Genomic DNA, 26,003 nt, shown 5'->3' with positions numbered 1-26,003 from the left:
TTGAGAGGAGAGCTACATCCTACATACAAAACTGGATTAAAGATGTCTTTCTACCTAGCTGTAGTCTCACATGGCAGCATGGAGTAGCGAAAGTGTGAACACATACTCAAGAAAATCTTGCTAGAGCCAGTTTGGTGTAGTACAGAAATCAAGAGAGTTTTGGAATCATAAGGACTTCAGTTTTAATCTTGATCCCACCGTCCACTAACAGTGAATCTGGTGCCATTTACTTAATCTCCTTCAATTGGGACAATAGCGCTCCCTTGCAGAGCTGTTGCTAATGTTTAATAATACATAGAGGGTATAGATAGGTAGCCATCTGGACTTTTGTTTGTTAGGAGTTCTTTGATTACTCATTCAATTTATTTGCTGGCAGTCAGTCTATTCAAATTTTCTATTTCTTTGTGCTTTGATTTTGGTAGCTTATGTTTCTAGGAATTTATCCATTTCTCCTAGATAGTCCAATTTGTTAGCATACATTTTTCACAACATTTTCTTACAATTGTTTGTATTTCTGTGGTATTGGTTGTTATTTCTCCTCTTTCTTTTGTGATTTTGTTTATTTGGCTCCTCTCCCTTTTTCTTTTTTGATGAGTCTGGCTAGAAGTTAATTTTGTTGATCTTTTCAGAGAACTAGCTCTCTCTTTCATTGACCTGTTCTATTGTTTTTGTTGTTGTTGTTAATTTCTATAACACTTATTTCTGCTCTACTCTTTATTGCTTTCCTTCTGCTGGCTTTCGGTTTGTTTTCTTTTCTTTCTTTCTTTTTCTTTTCTTTTTTTTTTTTTTTTTGTCTTAGCTCCTTTAGGTAAGATTAGGCTGTCTATTTGAGATTTTTTTTTTTTTTTTTTTTTGCTTCTTGAGGAAGGCCTGTATGGCAATAAACGTCTCTCTTAGAACTGCTTTTGCTATGTCCCAAAGATATTGGACCATTGCATTTTCATTCATCTCCATGTAAATTTTGATTTCTTCTTTGATTCTTGGTTGACCCATTCATTGTTTAGTAGCATATTATTTAACCTCCATATATTTGTGGCCTTTTCAGTTTTTTTCTTTTTTTTAAAGATTTTATTTATTTATTTGACAGAGAGAGATCACAAGTAGCCGGAGAGGCAGGCAGAGAGAGAGAGAGGGGAGCAGGCTCCCCGCTGAGCAGAGAGCCCGATGCGGGACTCGATCCCAGGACCCCGAGATCATGACCTGAGCCGAAGGCAGCGGCTTAACCCACTGAGCCACCCAGGTGCCCCTTCAGTTTTTTTCTTGTAGTTGATTTCTACTTTCATAGCATTGTGGTCAGAAAAGATGTATGGTATGATTTCAGTCTTTTTGAATTTGTTGAGACTTGTCTTGTGGTCTAACATGTGATCTATTCTAGAGAATGTTCCTTGTGTACTTGAAAAGAATGTATATTCTGCTGTTTTAGGATGGACTGTTTTGAATACATCTGTTAAATCCATCTGGTCCAATGTGTCATTCAAAGCCATTGTCCCTTGATGATTTTCTGTTTAGAACTGTCATGGATGGAAGTGGGGTGATTAAAGTCCCCTACTATTAATGTATTACTATTGATTAGTTCCTTTGTGTTTGTTATTAACTGTTTTATGTGTTTTGGTGCTCTCATCTTGGATGCATAAACATTTACAATTATTCTACCTTCTTGTTGGGTCATCCCATTTATTATTATATAGTGCCCTTCTTTGTTTTAAAGTCTATTTCATCTGATATAAATCTTTGTTTAAAGTCTATTTGGTCTGATATAAGCATTGTTACCCTTTGTTTCTTTTGACGTCCATTTGCCAGTTTCTCTATCCTCTCACTTTCAATCTGCAGGTGTCTGAAATGAGTTTCTTATAGGCAGCAGATAGATGGGTCTTGTGTTGTTGTTGTTGTATTTTAATCCATTCTGTCCCCCTATGTCTTTTGATTAGAGTGTTCAGTCCATTTACTTTCAAAATAATCACTGATAGATATGTATTTTTTGGCCTTTTTTTTTTTTTAAAGATTTTATTTGTTTATTTGACAGACAGAGATTGCAAGTAGGCAGAGAGGCAGGCAGAGAGAGAGGAAGGGAAGCAGGTTCCCTGCTGAGCAGAGAGCCCGATGCTGGGCTTGATCCCAGCACCCTGAGATCATGACTTGAGCTAAAGGCAGAGGCTTGACCCCACTGAGCCACCCAGGTGCTCCTTTTTTGACCATTTTTAAGACTTGTTGTATAGTTGTTTTTGTAGTTTTTCCTGATCCTTTATTCTCTTGCTTTCTTTCATGTTTGCTAGCTTTCTTTAGTGATATACATGGATTTCTTTCTCTTTATTCTTTGCATAACTGTGACTGGTTTTTTATTTGTGGTTGCCATTAGGTTTGTATATAATATCCTCTGCATATGCAGTCTATATTAAGTTGATGGTGGCTTAAGTTTGAACTCATTCTTTACTCTTCTCCCTCATCTTTGATGTATATGGTGTCATATTTTATATACTTTTATTTTATGAATCCCTTGACTGATTTTTCAGAAATATTTATTTTTATTGTTTTTGTGTGTTTATTCTTCATACTCTCCCATATGGTTTCTTCTTTCTAATCAAAGATGGACTTTTAATATTAATATTTTAATATTTCTTGTAAGGCTGATTTAGTGGTCAGGAACTCCTTTAGTTTTTGTTTATCTGAGAAACTCTTCATTTCTCCTTTTATTCTAAATGACAGCCTTGCTGGATAGAGTGTTTTTAAGTATAGATTTTTCCCCTTCAGCACTTTGACTCTATTGTGCTACTCCTTTCTGGTCTGCAAAGTTTCTGCTGAAAATCTGCTGATGGCCTTATGGAGTTTCCCCTCTATGTAACTGTCTTCTTTTCTCCTGTTGTTTTAAACATTTTTTTTTCTTTATCACTACTTTTCCATCTTAATTACTATGTGTCTTGGTGTATACTTCCTTGGGTTGATTTTGGTGAGAATCTCTGTAGCTCCTGGATCTGGATATCTGTTCCCTTCCCCAGATTAGGGACGTTTTCAGCTATTATTTCTTCAAGTAGTTTCTGCCCCATATTGTCTCCTGGGATTCCTATAATGAAAATATCATAACACTTGATGGAGTATAACTTCGTGGAAGTCCCTAAGATGTTTCTCAGTTTGCATAATTTTTCTCTCTCATTGTTCTGTGTGGTTATTTTCCATTACTCTGTCTTTCAGGTCATTAATTCATTGCTCTTTGTCTTCTAGTCTGCTGTTTATTCCATCAAATTTATTTTTAATTTCACTTATTATGTTTTTCATCTCCATTTGACTCTTTTGTACCTTTTATTAAGGTTTCATTGATATCCTCCAGTCTTTTCTCAACTTCAGTAAGTATCTTTATAATCATTTCTTTAAATTCTCTACCGGCCATATTACCTATATCTGTTTCACTTAGGTCTCTTGTTATGATTTGGTCCCATTCTTTCCTTTGGGACACATTCCTCTGTCTCCTCATTTTGTCTAACTCTCTGCATCTGTTTCTGTATGGGTAAGTCATCCATGTCTTTTGGTCTGCTTGTGAAGAAGAGGTCCTGTAGTGTCCTGCAGTGTCCTGCAGTGTGGTGTCCCCTATTCCCTATGGCCTGGCACTTTGGGGGTTGTCTCCTATGGGTGTTGTATGTGCCCTCCTGTTGGGTCCTGGCCTCTCTTTCCTGTAGTACAGTTGTCTTCCAAAGCTCTTTTTGCCTGTTGTGGTGAGTGTTTTGTTCCCAGCTAGGTGGGGCACTTTTTAACAAGGTGTGTGCTGGTCTGCTTGTGAAATGAGATGACTGCCACTGCTGCCAAAACTGAGGCCCCACAGGAGGCATGGGTCAGGAGACACAAGACGGGTCTTCTGGGGGAGGGGCCCTACACCACAGAGACTGAAGTAAGCATGAGTAGAAAGGGTGGATCCATGGAAACACCGGGAACAGGGCTTGGGGCAAGTTACTTAGTGATTGTTGGCATGGTGTTGGTTCCTGCTGGTGGCTGTGTGTTTATGCTGAGGGGTGGAAAGGAAAATGGTGCACATAAGCTCCCTTGTTCCTGAAGGGGTCTCCTATGATGTCTGCCTCTCCAGCTCATGCTCTGAGATGAGTAACTAATGTTCCTTCCCATCTATTTCTGGCATTTTTCAAACTGCTGCTTCCAGGCTGTATCTCCACTGGCTGTCTGCTGTCTCTTTAAGGGTGGAGAGTCAGCTTCTCAACACCCTCTGAGTTCTCCTAGAGCCAAGCAAGTTGAATTTTGAAATTCCAGGCTTTAAGTCCAGCTGGTTATAAGAACTCACAAAATTCAGCCCCTCCTGCTTTCAAAGCTGAATGTTATGGGGATTTGTTTAACCCATGTGGGCTCTACAGTGTGATAGTCTCTACAACCCCAGCTCTGTCCTGCTGCAGATGGCCATGGTCTGTTTTACTCCCAAACTGCATCTTTGCCCTTTCTACCTTCTTTGCTGTGGTTTCTTCTTACCTTTAGCTGTGGAGTTTGTTCTGCCAGTCTTCGGGTCATTTTTCAGGTTATTACACTGATGTGAGTGTTATCTAGTTGTATCTGTGGGAAGGGCAAGCTTAGGGTCCTTCTACTCCACCATCTTTCCAGCCTCCTCTCCCAATAGTTCTCTTTTGAGGTTCAAGGAACTAGTGCATGTAAAGTGCTTAGATGAGATATGGAATTTAGCAAGTACTAAGTAAGTGTTTGTTAGAGAAATAAATTATTTAGGAGCTCCTCTGTGTAGATGACCCTTAGGCTCGCTAAGTGGATTCACCATAAGACATTTAAAGCAGGGTGCTCAATTCAGGTGAGAGAGCTGGGATTTGGGGACAAGGGAGTTAGATCCAATAAACTATAAGTAGCATAGTTGTTTTTCCTGACCAACAGGTTTCTTGCCAGACCTAAGTATCACAAGGCCCAGAAATGACACAGGTTCATTATAAAAACTCTCCATTGTTTCCAATGTAATTACAGCTGAGAATGGGAGCCAGAGCTCCTTTCTTCACTTCATTTATTATGGTTATAATGGCATGCTCTGTTTTACTTTCAAGCCATAAGGTCAGACTCCAAGTACACTTGAGGCACCCCTTTGGCAAAGATAAACCCAAAGCTGCCTGGAAGGCAGCATCTATACTAATCTTGCCACAGTAGGAGCTTTGGGGCCACACAGAAGAGGAATTGAGGGAACAAGAGCTGAGTCTTAGACTGGAGAGCCCCCAAAACTGCTCCTGAATTCTTATAAGGTGGAAGTGGTATAGAGAATTTGACTAGCTGTGAAGAGCTCAGTGCTCTCAATGACATCAGAGGACTAGCGGTCCTCTTCAGAGATCCCCTATGATGGACCTCAGCCTCTGCCTGCAGCCTCTGCCTATTCCTGCAAGGGTTTGGCAACCTCAGCTCTTTTAAGTAAGTCTATCTTGGATGGAAGGAGAGGTGTCTTGGCCTGAACTTGGACTCCTGGACTTATTTCTGGATTCAACCCACTGCCTTTCTTTCTGATCTTGGAGTAGTCATTCAATTCCCATCCTGGTCTTTTCTTGCCTATCTTTAAAATCACCATTCAAGAAACCATGAAGTCCCTAAGCCACAGTGAGGAATTGATGATGTCTAGGAATAGCTCATACTCAATGCTGCTGAGAAAAGGAGAATATCACTCAGGCTACTTCCCTCTTCTCCTCCCTCTTTTAATAGGAAGGATCTCGGTTCATCTTTGGGACATAGTCAAGAGATTTGGTAAGTGATAGAAAAATCTTAATTACTTAAGGAGTCTTCAGAAAGCGCTCACTCATGAAGTGGTGGGATCTTTAGATGTTCTTTAGGCTCTGCCCTTAATTTGTACAGCTATATGCCACCTATGTTGCTGGGGAGTTGAGAGGGCAAATAGATTAGAGTTCTTGTGTGTAGAATTGTATAAGATTCATCAAAGTATCTTTATAAGAGTGCCATTTACAATCTGATACCTTGAAGGCAGCAGTGATTTTCTGTGGTTTAGTAGGAGTCTGACCAGGAATAAATTGTTGCAACCTTTCCATAGGAAAAAAACAATCCTTCCCTAGACCCTTTGATACCATAAGTACCTGCTGGTCTAAACCAACCATCAGCAGTAAAGTTCTTTTAAAAACAGAGCTTAATTAACCAGACAGAAGAAAAGACAAGAGCAGTGTTCTATAATCATCTTGTAATAGATGGGAAGGGAAAAATAGTTCTTTTATGGTACATGGGGCACAACCTTCTACCCTGGGGAAAACCATAACATGAAGTGATATCATACTGTATACAGTTTCTCTTTATAGAGACTAATGTCCATTTCAATGTCCATTCTGTTCTGGAAAAAGAAGTAGGATTGCAGCCAAATGTCACAGGAGACATGCTGCTCACTGAGACCTGCAGTAAGTATAGGGTCGGCCCACTTGGGAGCCCACCTGTTGGGGGCCTGCAGAGTACCTTACCAGGTGTGCTTAGCAATCGGCATGTTCTCAGTGGGTGACACCTGGAATTCAGATAATGGGCCCGCTGAGGGTCTGTGTGTGTCCTATGCAACATTTAGCACAGGATTGATGTTTAGCAGAAGGATGAAATTTTGTCGTTTGAGACTCTATAATTTCTCAGCAGAATCTACTCTATAATTTCTCACAGAATCCAGGATCATTCCTTGAAATTGTTGAGGGGAGAGCTGCTCAGGGTCTAGAAGGGTGAGGAACAAATGCTCCCAAGAGATATGTGCCCTGTTGCTGGGGTCTGACCTGTGGGAATCCTCTCAGATCCTGTCTCTAAGTGTGGTGACCTGTCTGTCTGATCCTCTTCAGTTCATCCAGGTGGAGGGGAAGATGGTGGGCACTGACCTCTGCCACAAAGTGCTGAGGAAGGCTTTTCTCAGGTTATCCATCTCCTTTTGAGTTATGGAATTCAAACATGGGTTTAAGAATCAGTTAAGAGACTGGCCACACTGGACACTGCAGGAGATACCCGGGAGAGGCTAATGGTGGATCAATTTGGAGACTTCAAGGGGGTTTGGTCAAAAAATGGCAAGGGGGAGATTTGGAAGGAAGAGGAAGAGGACAGACAGCTGAAGGCCATCTAAATGGTTCCTCGCCTACTTCTGAAGCAGAAGGGAGAGGTCACATCAGCTCCCAGTTGACTTACCTAGCTGGCTCTCCTTTTAGTGCCTGGCCATCACCTACCCAACAAGAGTGCTGAAACATGGGTGGAAGAGCCAATTTGCAATTATCGTTTGCCCATCATCACTGCAAAGTTAGAGGGACTGAGTGCCTTCATATCCTTGGGACTTACCTGACTTGGAAATGGGACTCTAGCTTTGCATGGAGGCTGACTGACACAATGTCAAGTAGCAAAGGATAGCACCACCTCTGAATTTGTGACTACAGAGAAGAAAAACAATTGGCTTTGGAGCCAGAGAGGCTAGACTGAAATCTAGGTTCTATCACTTTGAATTCATGCAGCCTCAAGAAAGTCCTCTCCAAATAGAGTCCCCATCTGTGAAAGAAAAAAAAAGAATTCATTGCTTAGGTGGTGGCCATTGCAGAACTTGCATGCTCAGAATGGCAGGGAGAAAGCTGTGGCTCTTATGATGGAGGAGAGCTCCCGATCCTGTGTCTTTGTGTCTCTTCTGAGCAAGAAATTTAGCCTCCCAAGTAGTAAGCCTGTGAGAGACACATTGTTAAAGGCAGAAGGCACTAAAATATGCATGTGCCAAATGTTGAGAAAGCTGGAGTGTAAGCAGTGTTGTAAATTGGAAACAGCCTTGCAGTGTAGAGTGACTAATTTTATCACTCAGGGAAGCTATTGAAACTCCTCCGTATCATCCAGATGACTGTATTAAGGAGAACATCTTGGAAATTTCAGATGAGCTTCTGATGCCACGCGTGACACGGCTTCTTCCTTAATGGTTTGTATCCCCCAAAGTGCGGTACTGTAGTATTCACAGGCTCACTGATTGTGGTAGGGGGAGACACCAGGCCTGAACTCTACCTGATTCCTACTTCACCCTGGACAAAACATGGCAGGGTTTTCTGTTTCTGAGGAGACTCTGTGATCAAGGCATTTTTGTTCCCTTGCATGAGCTGGTACAGGACTGATAGGGCAGCCATCTTGGTGGCTGGGTAGGGGGTATGGAGGGAGGGCAGAAGGATAGGGATGGAGGAGGGCTAAGAACTCCCGTTTTTGATCTCAGGTACCTTTCCTCACACTCTGGACATGTGCCCTCCAGCCACTGTCTCCCCCCAGAAGCCTTGACTGGAACTCGTCTGACTCACACACTAGTTCTCTGGAGACTGTTGCCTTGATTTGTCCTCATGTTGTAGGGAAGATCTACATCTAGCCCCCAACTGCTGGATGTTTTTGAATATCTAGCTCTGAAACCACACTAAACTGAAGTAGAATTTTTGGTCATAAGGGATCAGGAACATCTTATCCCTTGATTTCTTCCCAATTTTCTCAAAGCGTAGGCATCCCCTATAGGTACCAGCAAGATGTTGCAAGTGCCCAAGGCCATCTGGCACAGTGAAGTTCCTGTTGGCACATTCCTGGGGGGAAACCAGTTTGTTCCTTTGTGGAAAGTGTGACTGCCATGCTGGCGGGGCTTCTCTGTTTGGGGGACATTGTGGAACTTCTCATGGACAACGCTGAGCGAATGTTCTTGGAAAAGTGGTCTTCACTCTGCACGAGGCTTCCCTGGGTTAATGGACCCTGGTCAGCACCAGGAAGTTGCCTCGTTCCAGCCTTCCGTGGTTGTTCCCTGATGCCTTGTCACTGATGACGTGAGCTCCCAGCCTTCCTGGGACAGACACCATTTGAAGCCAGTCTACTGTTTTCTGAGTAGCAGCTTTGTGCCAGGGACCCATGGGCTTGCCCTCCTCTAATTCCAACAGCCACTCTGCCACGGAGACATTGGTAAGCTCGCTCTACGCGTGGAAGCTGAAGCTCACAGTGGCATATGGACTCACTCAAGGTCACATGGCCTCTGGGACTGGAGACCAGCTCAGCTGGCCCAGTCTCATTACACTGCACTGTACGCAGGCCCCTGGCCAGCACAGGCCTGGGAGCGGCAGCAGGCTGCCGAGTTAATGCACAATGAGAAATGGGATGTGTGTAGGTGGGAGTGGTTGGATTGACAGCCCAGAAAATACTGCCAGAGCCACACTCAGACTTATGGCTCTTTTCTTTCCTTTCTGTTTTTCAAATCTATATCCTGGGGCCAACAGTCCTCACCCCTGGCATCAGTGCAACTGGGAAGTTTTTCTGCTCCTGGCTTTCTGTTTCCATGGGTAAAGTGTAAGTGATAAAAATAATAGCAGAACTCTGAAAAATATGGAGCATTAATGTCCAGAAAATATTTATGGCTTTGGAAAGTCTCTTAACCAAAGGGCTTTTTATGCCAATGAAATTAAAATGCGCGAAAGTCCAAGCAACCCACAATTTCAGAAGCGTACAATTTCAGAAGTGAATTGTAGGAGAGAAAAACAGCAACAGAGTTCAACCAGAGCTTCACTGAGCCTCTCACTAGGGGAGAAAAGCCTGGATTCCACAGATTACATCCCTGTAAACTTTGCTGATCAGACACAGGTCCTTCAGCCAGTACGATTCCATAATGGAAACATTACATCATGGAGGCAAAGGCTCATTGGTTGTCTGGCCTCTGAGATCCAACCCAGGCTGCTGGCAGGTGTAAAAACTGCTTTTTGTTGGAATGATGCTTTATCCAGCTTCTAGCATCCATCTGTTTCAGAAGGCACAAGAGTGGTTTCCCTCGTACCCCGAGGAGGGATGCTGTTGTATTTGCACTGTTAGGGCTGCTGATAAGGCCTACTGATGAACATTACAGCTCATGGGATCTGTAATTGGGCTTTCCTTGAGAATCCTGTTCCTTCTGTCATGGTATTTCGAGCGTTGCCACAGGACAGATAGGTTCTTTTGGGTCAGGAACTGAGAAAGACAGTTTGAACAGTCGGCTTAGTGACTGGAGCTTTAGGTACATATTAACCCCCAAAGCAGATGAGGTCCAAAATACTACAATTTGAAGCTTCTTTATCCCAGGAGATGTTCTAGTGGTACCTCTTCTTGGCCTAACAGAGATGGGAAGAACCCTGTAGATTGTACACATCGAAGGACGGGGGAGGGACCTCTGTTCTCATGGGGAATTCAAACTCCTGTTCCAGGAAAGGATTTCCACTGGGAATGGAATCCTTGATGTCTGGGAAGGGTCTGGTTAGAACTGGGAAGAAGGGTAATGTGTGCTTGTCTTGTCTGTTATTTTCACATATTTGAAGTCATATGGTAATAAAACTTTGATGGATAGAGAACCCCATGGGCTTTCTTTCCCCTCTTGCGTTGCAATGTGAGGGAGAGACCACTGGACCTGACATCAGAAGAGCTGGATACAAATACTGGCTTCAGAGTTATCAGATGTATGACTTTGGGCAAGTCTCCAGGACTCCTAGGGCCTTGACTTTCTCAGATATAGCAAACTGTTGATAAAAACACATTTCTTACATGGCTGATATGAGAAGCAAATTAAGTAATCTGAGTCTATGCCCTTAACCACTAAAGGAGGGAGGTGGTGTCAGGCCAAGACAAAAACCCTCCTGGGACAGATAGTTTTATATTCTTCTAGTTTTAAATATAATAACTAATATCACAGGGTGGTTGTCAGGGGATTGTAAATATGGATTGCTATAACTCAAGTGTTGCCTGCATATAATTGTGAAATAGTTTGGCATCAAGTCTCAGTAAAATTGGAGCTCAGAGCAGAGGAGTGAAATAGTTTTAGTAATGGCAGGTAACCACTATAACAAATGTCTTCAAATAAAAATTTACTTCTGGTGCTCTCTGTGGCAGCACATATACTAAAACCGGGACGATACAGAGAAGGTTAGCATGGCCCCTGTGCAAGGATGACATGCAAACTCACAAAACAGAGGGAGAGGTAGGGGAAAAAAAATAAGGCAAAATCAGAGAGGGAGACAAACGATAAGAGACTCTTAATCATAGGAAACAAACTGAGGGTGCCTGGAGGGGGGTGGAGGGGAATGGGGAAACTGGAGAATGGGCATGAAGGAGGCCACTTGAGGTCATGAGCACTGGGTGTTATATGTAACTGAAGAATCACTAAACTCTATCTCTGAAACTAATAATATGTTGTATGCTATAATTTATTTTAAATAATATTGAAAAATTTATTTCTATTTTACTTGGTAGTCAGGTGTGTGTATTTAAAGTGTGTGTGTGTGCATGTGTGTGCATGTGTGTGTGTGTGTGTGTGTGCACATGCATGTACACGATGCTTACAGGGAACCAGGCTGCTTCCCTCTAAAAGATTTGCAATTACCTGGGCCTCTGAGTCCTTCACTGGGTATAGGGCATACACAGCTAGAGAGGAAATAGAGAGAGTGCAAGAAGAATGGCTCAGAAGACTTTCTAGGGGCCAGACGGGGAAGTGCTGTGGACACTTCTACCCATGTTCCCTTAGCTGGAGCTCACATTGCCCCACCAACTACAGAGAGACTGGGACGTAGAACTCAGCTGTGAGTCTGGGAGGAGAAGAAAAATGGGATTTGGGGAATGTGTAGTATTATTGTCTTTACCATAGTCTATCCTTATGGTCATCAAGTACCTGTTCTATCTTCCTCCACATTTATTCCTCCTCAAGAGAAACACATCCAGTCTCTGCATCCAGTTTAATCATCACAACCATGAGTCTGCCTTCTGGAAGGATGCCCAAGTCCATTGTTTCTGTATTAGTTCTCTGTTACTAACCACTCTGTTACTAACCACTCCCAGAGCATTTTTCCTAGACATAATTCCCACTATCATTTTCCTTTTTCCCCATTATTATTTTTATTGATTATTTTTCTCAATAATTATTTCTCTGCTGGATCCTCATTCCTCTTTCTTTGTCAACTCGATGGTGACCATTTTGATATTATTCAAGAAAATTGTTGGGAAAACAATACCCTTAATGTGATCATTGATGGAGGACTGAATTATTTATTCAGCTTAGAAATTTGCTGGACTTTTGATTTTAGAAATAGTTGGATTTTCCAACCCCCCCTTTAAAGATCTTATTTATTTATTTATTTATTTGAGAGAAAGAGAGACAGAGAACAGCAGGGGAACAGAGGCAGAGGGAGAAGCAGGCTCCCCACTGAGTAAGGAGCCTGATGTGGGACTCGATCCCAGGACCCTGGGATCATGATCTGAGCCAAAGGCTGACACTTAACCTACTGAGCCACCCAGATGTCCCAGATTTTCCCACCCTTCAAACCCAAATTTCCAGACTGTTTTTCCTTTCATTCTGCTTATTCATTGGTGAGGTCTCTCTGATCTCCTATCTTACTTATATATCTTACTTACTTATATATCTTGCCCAAAAAAGCCAGTAGTGGCCAATGCGCACTACCACACTGGTCCAATTAATTCCCCTAAAGTCCCCTGCTCGGTATGCAAATGGTTTCCAAATTATTGCAGATGGCAGTTTTATGAAGTGCTTTACCACCACATAACATGGGGTGCCATCTTTTCAGACTCTGATCCTGGTTTCCTTATGCCACACAGCTGTTAAGCTAATGCCATATTTAATTCTCATGGTGGAAACTCATTTCAGGATTCTAATGATCTTATCAGTCAGGTTTGGCCTAAAACTACTCTGTATTTCAGTAGAAAAAGATGTAGTATAAGGAATTATGAGCTTATAAAATTGTTGGGATGGTCAAGGGTACAACAGTCAGGAGAAACTCTCCTGGATTTGAGAAAATTAGGAAGTGCTGGAATGGTAGGACATGACCACTGGGAAGTATGCTACTTGCCGAATTGAAGCAGGTGATTTCTGGGAGCTTGTCTAAACACCATGAACCTTGTATCTTCTGTTTGACTGTACACCTACACCTTCTCTTCTTAGAGAAGAATAATACTTTATTTGTTCTCTTCTGTCTTCTGAATTTCATCTTCCAGTGCCTCTAAATGGAATAGGCTAGACCAAAAACTTACCTGGATGAGAGACTAAGACACAATTTCCAAAGTTTCAGCCCCTGTGTTATAGGAATGATCAGAGGTGAGCATAGTGCTGAGGATCAGGAGACAGTAGGAGAAGAGAAAATAATAATTGGAGAAAATAATAATTGAGTCAGGAAGCAGAAATAGGGTTTTGAGCATATAAAGAGAATAGATGATACTTCTGCAATTGAGTGGAACCATATGACTAGATCACATGTATGACAACTTGCTTAGTAGTTTTTGGCCCATAAATGTGTGACAAATGAATGTAGGTGAGAAGAAATGTACTATATTCATGGAAGGAGACATCCAAATGGGGAAAAAAGAGTGGATGAGGTCTAGAAGGGTGTGATGTCATCTCACTCAGTGTTTTGTAGTTTTCAAAGTTCACCTATGTAATCTTTGGTCTTTTCAAGTAAGAGTAGGGTGGGGTGGATTATCAGGGAGCTCGACAAGAGTTGTGAGAGTTCGGGTGAGGGGTGGGAGAAGACAGCTGGCATTTACTGAACACTCGTGACACCTAGGCTCTTCACATGCCTTGCTTTGTTACCTTTGCCTTGTCTACTAAGTAGCTTCCCCTTGTGCACCTTCACCTCAACATGCTCACATTTATGCCTGTGTGTTCACCTTGTTTATATTTCCCTCTACATGCTCACTTTATTCACCTACCTGTACCTACTTAAGGATAATCCTAGTTGAATGCAGTTTCATTGTTCACTTTCCAGTGAAAAATATGGATGCTTAGAAAACTTAGGCAATTTAGACAACGCCTGAATTTGAACTTAGGTCTGCCTGACTTCTGATCCCAGTGATTTTTTTTTAAAGATTTTATTTATTTACTTGACACACACAAAGAGAGATCATAAGTAGGCAGAGAGGAAGGCAGAGAGAGAGGGCAAAGCAAGCTCCCCACTGAGCAGAGAGCCCAGTGTGGGGCTTGATCCCAGGACCCTGAGGTCATGATCTTAACTGAAGGCAGGGACTTAACCCACTGAGCCATCCAGGCGCCCTTGGTCCCAGTGATTTAACCTGAAATCTAACCTAAGATTTCCTCTGGGGCAAGCGAGAGCCAGGCATTCTACATCTCAGGAACAGACTTTACTTGGTAACAAACTGGTGTAGGCTGTCTCCAGGTAGAAGAAGTCCTTATCTAGCCAGCACTGATTCCCTCCTCTAGGTTACAGTTTTCAGTGCCATAAAAAGAGGGGATTCCACTAGAGCAGGGTCAGCCAACTATGGCTAGTGGGTCATGTGGCCCCGGCCTGTCCCTGGGATGTGCCTTTATGGGCACAGACACACCCTTACTACCTCCTGTCTGTGGGGGTTCTTGCTGTACCACAGTGGAGCTGAGTTGTGACAGGGTCTGCATGGTCTGCAAAGCCAACACATTGACCCACTGGCCCTTTACGGACTTTCTGACCCCCTTGAACTAGAGGGTCTGGAAGGGCCCTCCCAGGTTTGCATTTTGAATTGTAACGTCAGTTCTTAAATTCCCTGATTAGCTTCAAGCCCTTGCCAGTGGACCATTGGCTTCAAGAATTACTTGTACCAATTTCCTTTACATAAGATCGCTTGCAGTCTGGGTGGTGGGGTGTGACCCTAATATTGCTGAACATCCTTGTTGCCCACAGCCCACTGCACCCGGACAGGAGGACCCTGGAAAGCAAATTGCAACACTGGGCATGTCTCCTCTACTTTGTGTAGAAACCGTGATCTCTGGGAAAGTAGCAGGCCCTGGCCAATGTCCAGTAAGTACATTGCCTCCTGTTGAGAGGCCCCTCACAGCCCCGTGATTCTGGAGAGGTGGAGCAGCAGGAGGGCATGCTGGGCACAGGATGGGAACCGTGGCCCATCTGGTTTTGCAGTTGTCTATAGCCCACCAGGTGGTTTCTGCTCAAATCAATGGTGGTGGGAGCTGCTCGGGTAGTTCCAGGGACCAACCCTGCTGGGCTGTTCCTGAGCTGTATCCCCTTTTGTCTGTGTAGGAAGAGGTTCTCTTTCCATCCATATTGCTTTTTGCATATTTCATTCTCAGATCAGAGGCTGCCATGCTTTTTTGAAGATGATCTCACTAAGAAATGCATTTTATAGTAAACCAGTTGATAAATACTCAGTGCTTCCAGACGTGAATGTGTCTGCACGGGTTTGTGGGTGTAAGAGTGAAACAACAGTTTCAGAAAACACTACTCACCCTCACTTGTTAGGGATGCACTTTGATCGATCCTATCCTAGTGTGTACTTTGTCGTGGTTTCCATTTCCTAAAGTGATTTCCCAAGAATATCAAGTCACGACGTACAGTTTGGAAACAATGCTTTAGATAAGGTATGGCATGTGGGAGAGGGCCTTTGGGGAGCTATGATTATTTTTCCATAATTCTTAATTGCACGCCACCTCAGGAAAACTGGCTTGTAGCACGAGAAATGTCATTTGTGTCCATGTATCTGCGTGATCTTGGGCACGTCTGGGCCCACTTCCCTTATATGTAAAACGCGAGTTAGGACAGGCTGGTGGCTGGGTTTCCTTCCCGCTCTGGTAGTCAGGGAGTCTATGCTGTGTGTGTCCCCAGTGTGTCAGGAATACCTGTCCTGTAATATTGGAGACAACATTAGAGCACACCTCTGGCTCAGGAAGGCGGGGTGCTCCTGGATGATTTCCATTAGAGCCCGAACAGAAGGGACTAGTCAGGAAGACCACTGAGAAACTTCAGCTTGGCTGTTGAGCTCATCACCATCTGATGTGCCCACACTCATTGTCATACTCTTTTGGGGAAAACTCAGCTTCAGCTCATGACATTGTCTCTTCGTCCCTGCAGGGAGCAGCAGATTGCCTGCATGGTCCGCGCACAGAACTGCAGGCACAGAGGCCCCCCTCCTTGTGCAGAGCTGGGTGAACAGCCAGGCCTCTGACTCCCACTGACTGGGAACCTGAGACCCCTAAAAAGGCAGGGGAGGCATCCCTGGACTGCAGAAGGCAGGATGCAGAAGATGGCCTGTTCAGGGAACCCTGTCAATCTTAGCATTTCTCGTTTTGTCTACCACAGAAGACCTTGCAGGCATAGTGCCTGATGTAACCAGGAGGGTCAGCCCTCCTCCCGGCTCCGTCCCTGCTCGGGCAGGGAGCCGTTCCAGGCTGGGTTGGCGTGTGTGTTTTTAGGAGTGGCCATACCTGACCCAGAGGCTGGCTTTGAGGTTCTGCCCCAGGAGAGTGGCAGGCAACCACACTCAGAGACCTTCTTCCTCTTGGGGTGGTGGATGGTGGCTTAGCCCGCCACAGTTGAATCCCTTGCTCAGAATTATGCAGCAGCTTGGGGGAAAGATGGGCTGTCCAGCTTTTTAACCTCAACTTCCCCCTCCAGCCTAGGTCCTTATGTTTTCTGATCATGTCAGCAGAAAGGTTTTGGGCTTGAACCCTCAATGTAAGTATTTATTTTATTTTATCTATTATGCAACTGTGCCAGAATAATTTGTATACTAAAAATATACACAAAATAAAGATCAAAGTGGTGCGATGGATAATACTTTCAGTTAACATCAGTTTATAACTTGTTAGAGTCCAAAAATGGTTTCTCTCCGTGGGGAAAAAATGTTTTTATATTCTTTATTTTCTTTTGACTTTTTGGCTCAATTCAGCGATATCGTGATTCTGAGGCCCGTGTTAAGCTCAGGTCATTTGGACGCTTGAATTAATGGCTGCCATCCCTAAGGAAGATACAAGGGGTCCAAGTCGAAGCCACCCATGGTTGATGGCACATACTAGACCTTCCCTGAGCCTCATTCTTCATTTTTCAATTATATCTACTGATTATGCAATGTTCTTTATTAAAACTTAGTAACAACATTTCTACCTTTCTTGCATTAATTGGTGATGTTCATAAAGTGAATTGGGTTGCCTTTCTGTGTGCAGTGTCTGGAAATTTTAAAAACATGTTGGAAAGAACTGTTTTTAAGGATTTTTTTTAGTATTGGCCTTATTGAAATATAATTCATATGCCGTACAGTTTACCACAGAATTGTGCATCTGTCATCATAGTCAATGTTAGAACATCTCCTCACCCCAAAAAGAAATCCTAACCCCATTAAAAGTTACCCCTCATCTCTCCCTACACCTTAGCCCTAGACAACTGCTAATCTACTTTCTAACCTTATAGACTTACCTTTCCTGGTTATTTCATATAAGTGGAATCATTCAACCTGTGGTCTTTTGGGACTGGTTTCTTTCACTCGGCGTACTGTTTTCAAGGTTCATCTGTGTTGTGGCATGTGTTGGTACTTCATTCTTTTTTTTTTTTTTTTTAGATTTTATTTATTTATTTGAGAGAAATCACAAGTAGACAGAGAGGCAGGCAGAGAGAGAGAGGGAAGCAGGCTCCCTGCTGAGCAGAGAGCCCAACGTGGGACTCGATCCCAGGACCCTGAGATCATGACCTGAGCCGAAGGCAGCGGCTCAACCCACTGAGCCACCCAGGCGTCCCACTTCATTCTTTTTTATGGCTAAATAATATTCCCCCATATGGTATATCACATCTTTAAAATCCATGATCAGCTAATGGACATGGGGCCGGTTTCACTTCTCGTTATTAGGAATGGTTCTACTGTGCGGACTCATGGACTAACTTTTGTGTTCTCATTTCTTATATCTTATATGTTCTCATTTCTTATATCTAGTCGTGGAACTGTGGGGGTCATAGAGTAACTGTGTTTACTTTTTGAGGAACTGGTGGATTGTTTTCCAAAGTGGCTGCACCATTTTAAGTTCCTACCAACAACACTTGAGGAGTCCAGTTTTGCTACATTTTTTGGGGGGGGGGCAATTCTTGTTATTATCTTTTGTTGTTGTTGTTATAGCCATCCTAGTGGGTGTGAAATGGTATCTCACTCTGGTTTTGATTTGTGTTTCCTTAATGACTAATGACATTGAACATCTTTTCATGTGCTTACAGGGCATTTGTGTATCTTCTTTGGAGAAATCCCTATTCAAGTCTTTTACCCATTTTTAAGTTGGGTTGTTTGTCTTTTTGTTATTGAGTTCTGAGTGTTCTTAGTGTGTTATATGATATTAGATATGTGATTTGCAAATATTTCCCCACATCTTTTGGGTTGTCTTTTTCATTTTCTTAAATGTTTCTAGTTTTTAAAGGGTATAGATATCAGGGTTTCTGTAGGTGTCCCACCTAGGTGGTTTTCAGGCGGAAAGTCCCCTAATATTGCAAACATTTCCAGACATTGGTTTTAAAAAATAATGCCTTCTTCAACACACAGCTTTGTTTCTAAAAGAGTTCTTTCCTCACTTGTGGTTAAAAATTTTCTTTTACCTTGAAGGCTAAGAGTGTTTTAAAAATTTACTGGCCTAATCTTAATAAAATATGCCGGCAAGCTAACTGTTGGGTGCCTCCTGCCATCACAGAAAGAGTCAGCCAACTTGGGACGCCTTGTAAAGAGGAACATTTGGGTTGACAATTCTTTTAAGTGTCTTGCCATGAGGCAACCATTGTGGTACAAAGTTTCACGATCACTTGGAATAAAAGTTTAAAGGTCTTGCTTTTATAAAACTAACCATATGGGAGAGATGTCCAGCAGTACTTACTATTGTGTTCTGACACCCACGTCTATGCCACAGTAACTTGTCTGCAAATGAACTACAAATGAGGTGCTTTACTTGTAAACTTAACCCCAGAATTTCTTGTATTAAAAAAAAATTCTGGTTAAAGCAGAATTTTACAATCTTCCCATAAGCCTTTACTTTTATTAAAGGTATCATTTAATGGTGAGTACAACTCTAGGGGATCTTTTAGGAGCTCATAAAAAAAGACTTTTTAAGACACATGGCATTACTGATACAGAATCTAACTATAAGCCAAAACATGTGAGGGACACCTGTCTTTTTATCTACTTGTATAATAAACTTCCTCAACTAATTAATTTGCTTTGATGCTTGCCTCTGTAAATGTACAGTGAGATTTGAACTCATGTCTTTCAGTGGCATCTGCTAACAGAAGATTATATTTTAGTTTGTTGCTATTGTTTTTCATGTTTTATTCCAGTCATTTTTTCCCCAGCAGGAGAAGAGTGTGTTTCCCAAATAAGTGATTTTGTTAGTCTACTGCTATGATAAGAGAAAACTTGAAAGGAGTTCTAAAATTTATCATGAAGTTCCGTGAGCTTCTCAAAGATGGTGAACTAAATATTTCTTCACTTTAAAGATTACTTAAGAACTGTTACGTGTTTGTCCTTGTATCTACATTCTCATTTAGATTTTTTTTAAAGATTTTATTTATTTATTTGACAGAGAGGCAGGCAGAGAGAGAAGGAAGGGAAGCAGGGCCCCTGCTGAGCAGAGAGCCTGATGCGGGACTCGATCCCAGGACCCTGAGATCATGACCTGAGCCGAAGGCAGCGGCTTAACCCTCTGAGCCACCCAGGCGCCCTCTCATTTAGATTTTAAATGTCTCACTCATCATGATGGTTTCACTATACCATTAGCCAGTATCTTCACACAATATACACTTTGGGGAGATTAAGAGTGATCAGGGAGTAGGGCTCCTCAGAGAAGTTTCGATCATGAGGGCAGAACCCTTACGAAGGGGATAAGTGAAAAGTCTCTTCTGAAAGAGACTCCTCAGAATTCTCTGAACCCTTATGCCATGTGAGGACACAGGGAGAAAAGAGTGGCTATAAATCCATTCTTCAAATCATCTTCTTGATTATTTCAATATTTGTGGCTGATTATCCATCAGGCTAATGAGATGGTCGCTGTTTTTACTTGCGAATGTGAGTGACGGAGGGTTTGTATCAGGGATGGGAAAAGGACCTGCTCTGCCATTTTCTGGTGGTTCACTGGGCGCACATGATTAGCTTTTTCTTCACTCTGTAGGGTTTTTTGCAGGAATCTTGTAAGGTCATCTTGTAAGAGTGAATCTAGTTCAAACTAGACAATCTAGCTGATTGTACTGCAGCAGCCACTGCAGGGACAAATGAGTGAATGAGAACCCCATGTCTCCTCTCCCACGGTCTCTCAGGACACCGGGGCCTCACATCCAACCTGGGACAGTCTGATGTGTGGAAAAGCAAGAGCTGCCCCTTCAGTCATGGAACATATGCCATAAAACAATCTCCTCAGTTTGTAAGATAAAAATTAAATCTTTAACCTTTCTTTCCTTCCCCTAGTAGATTGTTGTGACCGTTTTAAGGTATATGCGCCCTACTTTGGAGACCCATGGCTCTACACATTAGACCAAAGTAACTTTTTAGGACAAAGATAGCAAACAAGTCTGATACATATTTGTTTTTCAAAAAAAAAAAAAAAAGACCCAAGCCTCCCTAAATACATGCCCATTTGACAAATGCGTTATTTAATAGTTTTACTGGAAGCCTTAATTTTAAAACACAAATCTAAGTAGATAAGGGAAGCTTGTGATCCTATGATGGATGAGTCCATTGTGTAAAACAAATGATCAGTCCCTGTGTTTCATGATTTTGGACCTTGTGTTTTTAACCCCAGACATGGAGGACTGAGTTAATCACACTTCTTGGCTCAGGGACCATTAGCATTGTTGTCTGTACAAGATCCCACTCTGGTGTCTAATTTTCATTATTCATTTCTTTTTATAGGCACTTCCCACTTCCATTTTCTTTCCTTCACAGGCAGCCTTTCCCCATTTTGGATCTGTAGCCATGTCTGTCTTTTTGCTTGTAAACAAACATACAGTTTATGCAATGTAGAGTTCATGCATAAACTGTGCATAAATGTAATTTATAAAACATGTATATAGTTTTGCATGAACAAGTTTTAAAAATTTATATAAATGGTAATGTGCTCTAGATCTAATTCTGTTTTCCTTTTTTGACTCAACACTGTGTTTTTGAGGTCTGTCCGTAGTGCTGTATGTATGTCTGGTGTGTGTGTGTCTCTCACACAGGAATAGGATTCCACAATGCTTGTGTGTCTTTGTGTGTGTGTTGCTTTATCTGGAAATGGATGCCTAGATCACCCTACTTCCCCACCACCACAACAAACAGGGACAAACATCCATGTATTGATCCCCTTTTAGAGCACCTACGGGCTCTTGCTGTAGACTGAATGTCTGTGTTCTGAAATTCACATGTTCAGATCCTAACCCCAATGTGATCAGGGAGTAGGGCTCCTCAGAGAAGTTTTGATCATGAGGGCAGAACCCTTACGAAGGGGATAAGTGAAAAGTCTCTTCTGAAAGAGACTCCTCAGAATTCTCTGAACCCTTATGCCATGTGAGGACACAGGGAGAAAAGAGCCACCCGTGAACCAGGGAGTGACCTCTCCCCAGGCACTGAACCTGCTAGTGCCTTGATCTTGGACTTCCCAGCCACCCAAACTGTGAGAAAGAATTTGTTGTTGTTTATAAGCAGCCTGGTGTTTGGTACTCGGTTATAGCAGGACTAAGACAGAACTACTCCGGAGACGGCTTGCTGGGTCATAAAGTATCCATATACATAAACGGAGGAACACCCGTCAGGCTGTTTGCCCCCTGGCCACACCGGTTTGCTTTCCCCAGCTTTTCAGTTGTTGTCACTCCAGTAGGTATGATGTGATCTTTTGTTGTTTAATTTTCATTTTTCTGATAATGATGAATTTGAAATGTCTCATCCACATGCTTGTCAGTCCTTTTGGATCTCCTCTTCTGTGAATTAACTACTTCTCTACTTGGCACGCACACTATTTTTCTGTTGGGCTTCCTTGTTCTATGCTTGCTGATTTGCAGGAGTTCCTTATGTATTCTAAATATCAGTCCTTTGTTTTTAGATATGTTTTAGTTATTTTTTAAAGATTTTGTTCATTTGCCAGAGAGGGAGATTGCAATCATAGGCAGGGACAGGGGCAGGCAGAGGGAGAAGAAGGCTTCCCGCTGAGCAGAGAGCCTGATGTGGGACTCGATCCCAGAACCCTGGGATCATGAGCTGAGCTGAAGGCAAATGCTCAACCGGCTGAGCCACCCAGGCATCCCTTTCGACACATTGTAGACACACTTTAACAAATATCTTGTCCTGGTCTCTCACCACTCTGTGGAGTGGCTGTGCAATATAGTAGTTAGGAATGTAGCTTTTAGGGGCACCCGGCTGGCTCAGTTGGTATAACGTGTGACTCTTGATCTTGGGGTCACAAATTTAAACCCCATGTTGGGTGTAGAGTTTATTTTAGAAAGGCAAGGCAAGGCAGAAAGGAAGGAAGGAAGGAAAGAAGGAAGGAAGGAGAAAGAACATGGCTCTAGATCAGATGGCCTCAGTTTGCCTTCTGGCTATGCCCATTACCTATGTGATCCTGGGAATGTTAAGTTGGTGCAGTTTAGCACCTTATCTGTAAAATGGGGGATGAAAACAATACTCACCTCACAGGGCTGCTAAGAACATTAAGCCAGTCAATATTTTAGAGCACCTGGGTCAGTGCTGGCACAGAGTACGTGGTACTGGAATATTTGTTAAATAAGCATAAAATATTAACTTGGCTCTGGAGTTCTTGGTTGAATAGAACCCCAGAATTTTGATGCAAGCATATTCATCAGGATCTTAATTTATGTTTTGTGCTTTGGGGGTTCTGGGTAAGTTATTCTCCATTCCTAGTGAACAAAGGTTTTCTTCTGCATTATCTTCTGTAAAACTTGTAATCTTACTTTCCACGTGGGGGATGTTGAACTATCTGGCTTCCACCATCTCATATGGCTTTAGGAAGGCATGCAGCTTTATTCCTTGCCACGATGTGAATCAGTTTCCTAAGCCCAAACCGGGATGTCCTGGCCTCAGTGGTTGCAGTTCCCCTCTGTGGTACCTGCCAGCACACTGGGCTGGTGGAGCTCTTTGCATCCTTGTCGCCATTACTGCTTTGAGCTGTTACCACGTGGACTTAACCAGTAGGGCTTTAGGGGAGCTAATAACACCTAGTAGTTTAGCTTCCTCTTCTTTTTCAATATAGGTCTAGCTATATAGAGATAGTCTTCTTTCATACATATCTTAGAATGTGTTTCTCAAATTCCTTGTAAGGTTCAGCTATCATTTTTACTGGTATAGCATTGAATTTATACATTTATTTGGGAGAAAACAGATATCTTTAAAATATGATATTAACCCAACTGAGATCATGAAATGTTACCCAATTTATTCAGCTCTTTTAAAATGTCCTTCAAAAGAGCTTAACTTTATCTTCCACAGAGGGCGGAGGCCTTCTTTAAGTTCATTCTTGGATGTAATTTTCTCCCCTATTGTTAATCATTTCTTCTTGCTATCATTCTTTTGTTGATTTTTGGTGATAAAGAGATATGCTATAGTGATTTTAGTTACTTTTTCTTGTCTCCTGCAATTTTATGGAATTGATTTTGTTCCTTAATATAGATGATTCCATTGTCTGCAAATAATGGTATTTTTTTCTTTTCCCTTCCAAATGTTATGTTTTCCCTCTTTTTAAAGGAATCTCCTGTTGGCTGAGACCTCTAGGACTGTGTTAAAGGATGGTCATAGGAGTCCCCAGTGGGAAAGCATTGTCTTACTTTCAGTCTTAAAGGGTGTGAGGCTCAAGTTTCTTCCTTAAGCTTAACTTTTGTAAGTTTGTAAGTTTTCTGGCATAAATTTTTTTCTGAATTCAGGCATTTCCTTTCAATTTTTAATTTGTTCCGTTTCTTCAGAGCTTTTTAAAAAGTAATAAATAGTGAACTTTAGCAACTGTGTTGCTGCAAAAATTGAGATAATCATAGAATTGTTTTTTATTCTAGTAATGTTAAAAACTACATGAACAGATCTTTTATTTTTTATTTTTGTAAAGATTTTATTTATTTTGAGAGAGAGTGTGCACATGTGTGCATGAGTGTGTGTGTGGGGGGGAGGGGCAAAGGGAGAAAGAGAATTTCGAGCAGACTTCCTGCTGAGCGTGGAGTCCATGTGGGACTCCATCCCATGACCTGAGATCACAGCCTGAGTTGAAACTAAGAGTCCAATGGCCAACCACTGAGACACCAAGGTGCCCTCAGATTCCAGGGATTTTAACTTTGAAGACCCAACCAAGGAACAGCCTTGAGAAACCAGCAGGCACACCCATGGTATTGGGCCCCTGTTTGCTATTCTGTCATGATGGGAACAATGACAGTGCACCTGCCCCCATCTGGCGGGGACTTAGATTGGAGCCATCTGCTTGGGATATCACACAGAGCTTGGGACACACTCAGCCTGGCTCTCACCTATCCTGGGGTGACCTGGAATAAGTGTTTACCTTTGTGAAACTTTGATTTCCACCCACATTTAAAAGGTAGAAAATCAACCTTGATTGCTACCCTTTCCTATTGGCTCTGGCTTAAATGGAGTTATTAAAAAATCCTTTTGTCTCAGCCCAATGATTTGGGTTTCAGTGATCAATCACGAGCATGTGTTCTGTGTTCTGCTCTTCCCTCTCCTCGCAATGATTTACCTTCAGAGAATTGCTAGTGAATTCGATTTGAGATAAAAGTTGGGACTCCTCTGACTGTTTCCTATGCATGTCTTTTCCAAGGCCAGGGTTATGTCCCAGCCCCTGCTCAAGGTCCCGTGAGGGTGGGATGAGACCAGGCCTTGGACAGATTCCATCAGAGCTCTGAGCGGCAGGTGCTGGCTGTACGGGCCTTGCACGGGTGAAAGCGTGGGTCTAGGCATGAGCATGTGTATAATACAAGGAAGTGGACCCTTTGAGACTCTGAAGGTAAGTCCAATCTGAGTTCTAGGTATTTTATGAATATTAACCATTTAGAGAAGCGGTGGTTTCCTGATGGTTCCTGGAATTTGCTTCATCTCTTGAATTCTACTTTATGCCCTGTAACCTGTACCCATTTAGATTGTGCTGGCATTTGAGATTGGTTGGACAGAGGGGGAAAGTTTGATTAATTATTCCTTTGTTTCTGTGGTTTGATCTGAGAGCACGTAGGGAGCACTGATCTTTGGAGGCTGTTGTGCTGCTCAGCTCTGTGCTGCTGGGACATCAAGGGCCTTGCGCCTGGCTGGTTATCTTGACCTCCCAAGATTTCAGGCCTTGAAATAAATTGACTAAAGCGTGGTGTTCTTTTGCTCACTCTGCGTCCCTGAAGAGTGAACAGTGTTCCACCTCCCTGAGCTTCTTTTTGAAGACGTAGGAAGGACTTGCCTTCTGAGCCCAGTCAGATGGGGACAGGGGCAGAGTCTGTGAAGCTCCGTTGCGACAGTTCCCTTTGCTCTGGTATTAGTGACCATTGCAGGGGCTTCTCTGTGAGACGGAGAGGTTGGGGATGGTGGACGGGGCAGCTCCTTGACATTCTTGGAAAGGCAGCCTCGCATGTGTTTCTTCAGCTGTAAACCATATACACCATCCTGCGAGAAATCCCTGTGCTCTCGCTGGTTGTAGTAAATACTGCATGGTAGAGCCAAGCTCCATCTGATGCAGGGAAACTTGTTACCAAGCATGCATATGGGGTGGTTTATTGATCATTTCATTCTCTTGCAAGAGAAAAGGGAAGTCTGAAGATATTGAGCGCCTGGCCTAGACAGGCAGGCAGGGAAAATGCGGGGAGTGTCAGAACAGACGGAAGGTGACCAGAAAACCCAGATCTCAACCTTGACCCCTTCCCACTCTGGCTCTGAGAGCTGACTAAGAGAGGCTTCCTGTATGTCCGTGTCCTTGTGGGCTGTGTGTGACTTCTGCCATGTCTGGCTATGATGTCCCTGCAGGTGGGGGGGGGGATTTGCCTTGTTATTTACACACAAAATATAAGAGAATGTCACCAATTCAGAAAAGCCTTACCTCTGGCCACACCATGTTCTCTCTCATGTTCTTGACTACTCTGTTGACCCATCTGTTAAATGGGGTCATGGTACTGACTTCATGGGTTGTCAAGAGGTTTAAATCTATCTACCCCCACCCCATATTTGTGCACCCAGAAAGAGCATGGGTGAAAGTTCTCCCCGTTGGCCTGCCTTGACTCTACTCTCTACATGGCCTTATGTCCATGTGGTGGACACCCCAATTTCCTGCCCCTGCAGACAGCCATTGAAAC

General features: G+C 42.8%; 1 non-coding gene across 1 annotated transcript; it reads left to right on the top strand.

Moving 5' to 3' along the window:
- Nucleotides 1–10,820: 10,820 nt before the first annotated feature.
- LOC123393872 lies at nt 10,821–10,927 on the top strand. The gene has a single exon (XR_006608678.1). It is a non-coding gene; the product is annotated as a U6 spliceosomal RNA (small nuclear RNA).
- Nucleotides 10,928–26,003: the final 15,076 nt, after the last annotated feature.

The sequence above is a fragment of the Mustela putorius genome, unplaced genomic scaffold (assembly GCF_011764305.1).
Source record: "Mustela putorius furo isolate JIRA1106 unplaced genomic scaffold, ASM1176430v1.1 tig00001033_pilon_pilon_pilon, whole genome shotgun sequence".
NCBI lineage: Eukaryota > Metazoa > Chordata > Mammalia > Carnivora > Mustelidae > Mustela > Mustela putorius.
Note: the sequence above shows the minus strand (reverse complement) of the source record. Positions and strands in the feature narration are given on the sequence as shown.